Genomic DNA, 8,703 nt, shown 5'->3' on the forward strand with positions numbered 1-8,703 from the left:
AAGTTACATTTTCTTGGGATCCAAAATCACTGCAAATGGTGACTGCAGCCACTAAATTAAAAGATGCTTGCTCCTTGGAAGAAAAGCTTTGACAAACCTAGACAGCTTATTAAAAAGCAGAGACATCACTTTGACAACCAAGGTCCATATAGTCAAAACTGGTTTTTCCAATAGTCATGTACAGATGTGAGAGTTGGACCATAAAGAAGGCTGAGTGCTGAAGAATTGAAACTTTAAAACTGAGGTGCTGGAGAAGACTCTTGAGAGTCCCTCAGACAGTAAGGATATGAAACCAGTCATTCCTAAAGGAAATATTCATTGGTTCTGAAGCAGAAGCTCAAATACTTTGGCCACCTGATGTGAAGAGATGACTCAATGGGAAAGATGCTGGAAGAGATTGAGGAAGGCAAGAGCAGAAGTGGGTGACAGAGGGTGAGATGGTTGGATGGCATCACTGACTCAATGGACATGAGTTTGTGCAAACTTAGGGGGATGGTGAAGCATAGGGAAACCTGGCATGCTGCAGTTCATGGGTGTGCAAAGAGTTGGACATGACTTAGCAACTGAAAAACAACAGCAATGGCTCACCACTGTCTTGTATAAATCCAATTTTCTTAACATGACCAAAAATGCTCTCTAACCTGATCATACCTTCCAATAAAGTCACAGTTCTGGGTTTCCTTATCCCAAGCTTTATGAATTACTAATACTCCTCTTCCTGTGAAAGGTGATGTCTCCATACATTGGCTCACACACTCCATTCCCTTCTTTTGTCTCCCTCTGTTGGCCTTCATCTGCCTAGCCAACCTCATCTCATACTCCTCTTTGTCCTCCATCGACATGTTTCCACCACAGTTGCTTTGGTGGGTTATGGGTTGTTGAGGCCACAGAGACTTTAGGCTGGAGATGCCAGCCTACAAGAGACTCCAGATTGGAAAAAAAACTTAAAGAGTTTTACTGTTGAATAATGTTGGAAGCCTAAAATATTATAACTAGTGAATTAACACTGTGTTTGCAACGTAAAGTAACTATAGACTTTTCTATACCTATTGTATTTCATGGGACTTCCCTGGTGGTTCAGACAGTAAAGAATCTGCCTGCAATGCAGGAAATGTGGGCTCAATCCCTGGGTCAAAAAGATCCGTTGGAGAAGGAAATGGCAAGCTACTCCAATATTCTTGCCTGGAGAATCCCATGGTCAGAGGAGCCTAGCAGGCTACAGTCCACGGAGTGGAAAAGCCCAGACATTACTGAGAGACTAACACTAGTGTTTTTTATGATTACTATTACTAATTGAACGGGGGAAGAAAGAAGGAACTAATCTAAGTAATTTATGAATGCAGTGTTTCATTGAATACTCACAGTCTTCAGTGTTTTGGGTATATATGTAAACATGTACATCATAAATATAAGGGAAATTTTTTAATTTTATTATTTATTACTTTACAATATTGTATTGGTTTTGCCATACATCAACATGAATCCGCCACAGGTGTACACGTGTTCCCAATCCTGAACCCCCCTCCCACCTCGATATTTGCAGAGTCTTAAGTGTATACCACAGATGGCTTGCAATTTACTAGAGAAAAAATAGCAATTATATTAAAGAGAAACTTAACAATAACCTGACTGGTGATCAAAATAGACATTACCAGTGAGGGACACATAAATAATATGTACCTCAGACGGGATACTCAGAGAAAGACATAACATTATTTATGTAGTGTTCTGGCCTGGAATGTATATTTAAATATATTACAGAGGAAACATCAGACAAACCCCAACTGAGAAACATTCTATTAATTTTTAAAAGGACTGTATTTTTAATGCCAACATAATGAAAAATAGAGGGAAACTTAAGACATTATGGATTAAAATAAAATAGATATATAACCAAATATGATTCTTGTTCCTACATTAGATCATAGATTGGAAAAGGAAAAAAGTTTCAAATAAGTAATTGTTGAACCAAATGTCAAATAGGAATATATGTGGTAAATTCAATAAAATAATATATCAATGTTTAATTTACTGAATGTGATAAATATGCCATACATTTGAGAACTGCACTGAGGCTATATAAGAATCTGTCCTACTGATAACAATGATAAATGTACTATGGATATAGGAATTCTTACTCTTAAGAAGTAGTCACTGAAGAATTTAAGACTAAAGAGCCACAATGTCTTAATATTAAATTGTTCAAAAATATTATGTATATATGTAGAGAAAAAATAAATGATAAAGCAAATGTGATAAAATGTTAATAATGCATGAATCTGGGTAAATGGTATATAGGTGTTCTTTGTACTGTTGTTATTCTTGCAATTTTTCAGTAATGATTTTTCTCATTGAATATTTTAAAAAACTTCTTTATTTTTTTAATAACATTTTCAGAATGTAGCATTTTAATTTGGCCACCATGTATCAAATATGCCTGAACCTAATAATTTAATTTTTAAATTTAACAATTAAAGTGTCCTCATTTGGAACCTCTCTGGTCTTCCCCATTGAAGTAAATTATACAACCAATGGAAATGAACTGTGTGAAAGCAATGGCAGTTGTGCAGATGCTGTTTATTCAGTCATGGAAAGATATCTCCTCACCTATGTGTGTTTATTATATCAACAGAAGATATAAGTACAACTATGCTCATTTGAGATCTTTGAATGTTTAACTGTAAAAGGTAGTCTAATCTAGATTAACATTAAGATAACTAAACATACATAATTAAGTATGAATTCTACTGCTCACTTATCACTTAGGCAAGCTATGAAAATGAATTTACACGTATTAATTTTCTCATTTGAAAAATGAGTTTGAATAACATTTTCATTCAGTTCTTTTAAATTAAGTGCCTCAGTTCAGTCCCTCAGTCATGGCTGACTCTTTGTGACCCCCCCTGCGCTGCAGCATGACTGGCTTCCCTGTCCATCACCAACTTCCAGACCTTGATCAAACTCATGTCTATCAAGTCAGTGATGCCATCCTACCATCTCATCCTCTGTCATCTCCTTTTCCTCCTGCGTTCAGTCTTTCATAGTATCAGGGTCTTTTCTAATGAGTCAGTTCTTCACATCACATGGCCAAAGTATTGGAGCTTCAGCTTCAGCCTCAGTCCTTCCAATGAATATTCAGGATTGATTTCCTTTAGGATGGACTGGTTTGATATCCTTGCAATCCAAGGGACTCTCAAGAGTCGGCTCCAACAATGCAGTTCAAAAGCATCAATCCTTCAGTGCTCAGCTTTTTTTATGATCCAACTCTCACATACATACATGACTACTGGAAAAACCATAGCTTTGACTAGACAGACTTTTGTCAGCAAAGTAATGTTATTGCTTTTTAATATGCTGTCTAGCTTGGTCATAGCTTTTCTTCCAGGGAGCAAGCCTCTTTTAATTCCATGGCTGCAGTCACCATCTGCAGTGATTTTGGAGCCCCTCAAAAAAATAAAGTCCGTCACTATTTCCAGTGTTTTCCCATCTATTTGCCATGAAGTGATGGGACCAGATGCCATGATCTTCAATTTTTAAATGTTGAGTTTTAAGCCAACTTTTCACTCTCCTCTTTCACTTTCATCAAGAGGCTCTTTAGTTCTTCTTCACTTTCTGCCATAATGGTAGTGTCATCTGCATATCTGAGATTATTGATGTTTCTCCCAGCAATCTTGATTCCAGCTTGTGCGTCATCCTGCCTGGCATTTTGCACGATATACTCTGCATGTAAGTTAAATAAACAGGGTGACAATATACAGCTTGACATACTCCTTTCCCAATTTTGAACCAGTCTGTTGCACCATGCTCGGTTCTAACTGTTGCTTCTTGACTTGCATGCAGATTTCTCAGTAGGCAGGCAAAGTGGTCTGGTATTCCCATCTCTTCAAGAATTTTCCCACAGTTTGTTTTGATCCACACAAAGGCTTTGGCATAGGCAATATTTACTACAATTATTGACTATACCAAAGCTTCATATAGTAGAATGGAAATCAGAATGTGTCAGGCAAGATGAATATGGACACTGAAAAAAATATAGCAATGACTTTAAACTTTTAGTGAAATTGTACCCGAACTAGACTTCTATACCTAACCCAAAAATCAATCATGTCTGAGTAGAGAATGAAGACATCTTCAGGCCTGCAAAATCTCAAAAATTTTTCCTCCTGGACACCAGGAAACAGAGAATATAATATATAAGGTTTCTAGGATGATAGCAAAATTGAGTATCATGTTAGTAGGATACAAGTTTTCGAGAACTAGTCCAAATTAGTAGATGATGAATATTTGAAACTAAAGATCATTTGTTGTTTTGAATATTAAGGACACACTTCTGGTGTAGAAATAGGGGTGTACTATAAGTGGTAAGTACAGTTAAAGAAGTAAATGCCAAAAACAATTATTATTAATTTCTTTTTAAAAAAAGTAAAACAAAACATATTGCTCAAAGATGGAAATGTAATCATGTCATACATCTCATATGGCTCTGGTTAGATGAACATTTATTTAATCCTTATAATATAAAGTGTATTTTTTTTTAATTGTGCAGATGATCAGAGAGGAACAGAGCTAAATCTTTGTCTTCCTTACTTAGGAATCAATAAGTAATCTCTAGAACTGAAAATTTTAAAAGGAATAGTGGCATGTGTGTATTATTTAGAAACTAAGTAAGTAAAGTTACTCAGTCGTGTCCGACTCTTTGTGACCCCATGGACTGCAGCCCACCAGGCTCCTCAGTCCATGGGATTCTCCAGGCAAGAATACTGGAGTGGGTTGCCATTTCCTTCTCCAGGGGATCTTCCCGACCCAGGGATTGAACCTGGGTCTCCTGCGTTGGAGGCAGACGCTTTAACCTCTGAGCCACCAGGGAAGCCCATTTAGAAACTAGGAGAACTAAAGAAGTAACTAAAATCTATGAGATAATTTTCTATGAAGAGGCAGAGCCGGGGTAGACACAGCTGAAACAGAGGTCTTTTTGTTTCCAGGATAAGTCCATTGACTTTTTCCAAAACTATGTGCACAAAAATATATAACCAACAAAAGTTAAATAGAAATAAAAATAAACACTGGTTTTATTATTTTGTAGGACTTTTAAAATTCACTTTTGTTTTATTATGATATGATTGCATCTACATATAGTAGAATATATATATATATTTTTTTTTTCTTCAGTCTAGAGAAAAAATGATTTATTTACATAATGGATTTACACAACTTTAGCACTTCCCAAGAATCCAGAGCTCACAAGTTTGGAAACATTATTTTAAATCTTAAATCTTAGCTGAGTGGACTCTAATTGAAAAGAAGTCACAGTGATTGATCACAGGAAAAATTTATGAAGTGCACAATTTCTTATTTTTTGGTGAGGGTAATATAACAAAATCTAGAGTAATGAAGGTGGTGATTTTCAGAGGGTTTGTGAGTAACAGACATAAATGTCTAAAATCAACCCAACCTTTTCCCATCCCACTTCCAAGAATAAAGGGAAGTATCTCAGAAACAAACAAAAAATAGAAAGGAAAAAATATTTCTTTCTTTTTCTGTATGCAAAGAACAAACCTGAAAAATTACCTGCTCTGTAAAGTAGCTGACTATCTGTCATGTTGCTAAGGCATTTAATTGTTTAGATTATGCCACATGTTAGCTAATCCTCTGGAGAAAACAGAGTATAACAGTTTAAAACTAATCTTCACCTTTTCCAAACTTACAATATAAAGATCACTAGTAAGAACATATCCATTCAAATGAAAAACCAAAACATCTAATTCTTCCATCCGTATTAGAATCTGTTGCTAAAGATATTGAGCCCAGAAAATATTGATACTTTTTATATTGAAAAGACATGTCTCCAGAATCTTTTGCTTTGGAAATTGCCCTATAATGGGACTAGAGGTACAATGAATGTCTAGATTACATTTTTAGAGTCTCAGAAAACTTTTCAAAAAATATTTTCTACTGTCCTGTTATAAAGTTACCATTCACTAAACAAGCATTTATTTAATACTCTCTTCACTTAAAAATTAATAGAAAGGCGAGAACATCATAAAACGATCAAAAAATTGTGTGCAATCTGGACTCAAAAGACATTGTTGCCCTTCTCCTGCTGCAGGCAACACTTTCTTTCATGTGAAAAAAGTTCTGACCTGTTGAGTCTTTGGCGTCCTCTCAGTGCTCACAGATCCTTCACTCTTCTGTTTTGCCACATGCTGCACTACAAACCGCTAATCATTTTGGAGCCTCCAAATTGTGGCCATTTAACAGGTTGGTGCCCTTCTTAAGTAGAACAAAATGTCTCTGGAAATGTCATCATTTTGAGGGACTAAAAAAGATAATCAGTTATTTTAAATAAATTTATTTATTTCAATTGGAGGTTATTTTACAATATTGTATTGGTTTTGCAATACATCAACATGAATCTGCCACAGGTATACACGTGTTCCCCATTGTGAACCCCCCTCCCACCTCCTTCCCCATACAATCCCTGTGGGTCATCCCAGTGCACCAGCCCCAAGCATCCTGTATCATGCATCGAACCTGGACTGGCGATTCATTTCATATATGATATTAGGTAAAATATGGGTTTGAAAGTAGTTTCTCATTTAGATTTAGGCTTCCTGGTGCTTTCATCTGTCTCAAGCATAATTTGTTTCCATTTGCCATTTGCCATGATTGAAAAATAAAATGATAAATGGCTCCCCCAAAGGACTGCTGAATGAATTTAATATTCATGAAAATTACTATTAAATGTCAGCCTTGTTCTTATTATGTGGTTTCAACACTTGTGAAAGTCCTACAGTTCTCATAGGTAGGCTCTCTGCAATTAATACTTCCTGGCACTAAAAACATTCCTTGAATCAAGCCAAAGCTATTTCACAGCAAAATAACTCCAAAGAAATCCAAGAGAGACGTTTTAAAGCAATTCAGAACCCTTTGAAGTGAACACTGTGCAAGTAATTAATTTCTTACATTACTTTGCAGGTTGCCAGTTAGACCACATCAAAACAAAGCCTGAAGGAACATATCTGTATCAGAGAAAATCAAATAAAAGCCACAACTCTGCAGATATATATTATATATAATATAATAGGATGCAGCTTAAGAATGAAGCTGAGACTTCAATATGAACAAAAGCGGGTGGATGTTTAAAGTTTCAAGTTCTTAAAATATCAGTAATAATTTCATACCTATGGGGTCACATGTTCCTTTCTCCTGGGTCCCGGTGCCCTAGAAGAAACTGTTTCCCTAGTCTGTGGAAGTTCTGTCATCAAATCCCCCTGGCCTTCAAAGTTAAATTCCCTGGGAGTTCTCAGTCCCTTTGCCAGATCCCCAGGCTGGAAAGTCTGTTGGGGGCCCTAGAACTTTTGCAACAGTACAAGAACTTCTTTGGTATAATTTTTCTCGTTTGTCAGTTATCTGTTCAGAGGCTCTGCAGTAGAGCTAACAGTGACCTCTTCCAAGAGAATGTATGCCACATGCCATGTCTCCCAGGTCTGCTGCAGCCAGAGCCCCTGTCTTTGCAGCAGGCCACTGCTGACACATGCCACCACAGGAGACACTCAAACATCAAAGGCAGGTCAGGCTCAGTGTTTTTTTGAGGTCCCTGCTCCTTTACCTGGGTCCTGGTGCACATGAGGTTTTGTTTGCACCCTTTGAGTGTCTCTGATATGTATGAGATTTGATTTTGAATATTATTGAGCCACTCCTACCATCCTATTGGGACCCTACTGGGATCCTTTGCCCTTAGACATGGGATATCTTTCTTTGGTGGGATCCAACATTCTCCTGTCAATGGTTGTTCAGCAGCTAATTGCAACCTTGGTGTTTTCACATGAGAAGATGAATGTATGTCCTTCTATTCCACCATCCTGTGTAATGAGTTTTTATTTACTACACAATGAATAGAAGACTCTTGAGAGTCCCTTGGACTGCAAGGAGACCAAACTCATCAGTCCTAAAGGAAATCAACCCTGAATATTCACTGGAGAGACTGATGCTGAGGCAGAAGCTCCAATATTTTGGCCAGTTGATGCAAAAAATTGACTCACTGGAAAAGATCCTGATGCTGGGAAAGACTGAAGGCAGGAGGAGAAGGGGATGACAGAGGATGAGATGGTTGGATGGCATCACTGACTTGATGGACATGAGTTTGATCAAGCTCTGGGAGTTGGTGAAGGACAGGGGAGCCTGGTGTGCTGCAGTACGTGGGGTCACAAAGCATTGGACATGACTTAGTGACTGAACAACAACAAGTTATCCTTGGAACATGGAAAATTATCATTCATTAAGTAACCTTAACTGCTGTGGATGTATTAAATTCCTCTGTTTGACCCACTTCAGTGCAAAGCTACTTCCTGCCACTCACTTGAGTGCTTGTATGCCCCAATCAGTTTTTCCTCTAGGTTGGTATAGATTGCTAGGACAAAACTTGGAGATTTTTCTGAAAAAATAAATAAATAAATAAATATAATAGCAAACTAAGCTTTGTTTGCCTGTTGACTTGAATATACTGAGAAGCATTGTTGTTCAGTTGCTAAGTCATGTCTGACTCTTTGCAGCCTTATGAACTGCAGCACACTAGACTTCCCTGTCCTTCACCATCTCCCTGAGCTTGATCAAACTCATGTGCATTGAGTTGGTGATGCCATCCAACCATCTCATCCTCTGTCACCCACTTCTCCTCCTGCCTTCAATCTTTCCTGGCATTGA

General features: G+C 37.3%; 1 non-coding gene across 1 annotated transcript; it reads right to left on the bottom strand.

Moving 5' to 3' along the window:
* Positions 1-4,795: 4,795 nt before the first annotated feature.
* On the bottom strand, positions 4,796-4,867 carry TRNAW-CCA (transfer RNA tryptophan (anticodon CCA)). Its single transcript has one exon. It is a non-coding gene; the product is annotated as a tRNA-Trp (tRNA).
* Between the last annotated feature and the right edge of the window lie 3,836 nt (positions 4,868-8,703).

Source organism: Budorcas taxicolor, chromosome 5 (genome assembly GCF_023091745.1).
Source record: "Budorcas taxicolor isolate Tak-1 chromosome 5, Takin1.1, whole genome shotgun sequence".
NCBI lineage: Eukaryota > Metazoa > Chordata > Mammalia > Artiodactyla > Bovidae > Budorcas > Budorcas taxicolor.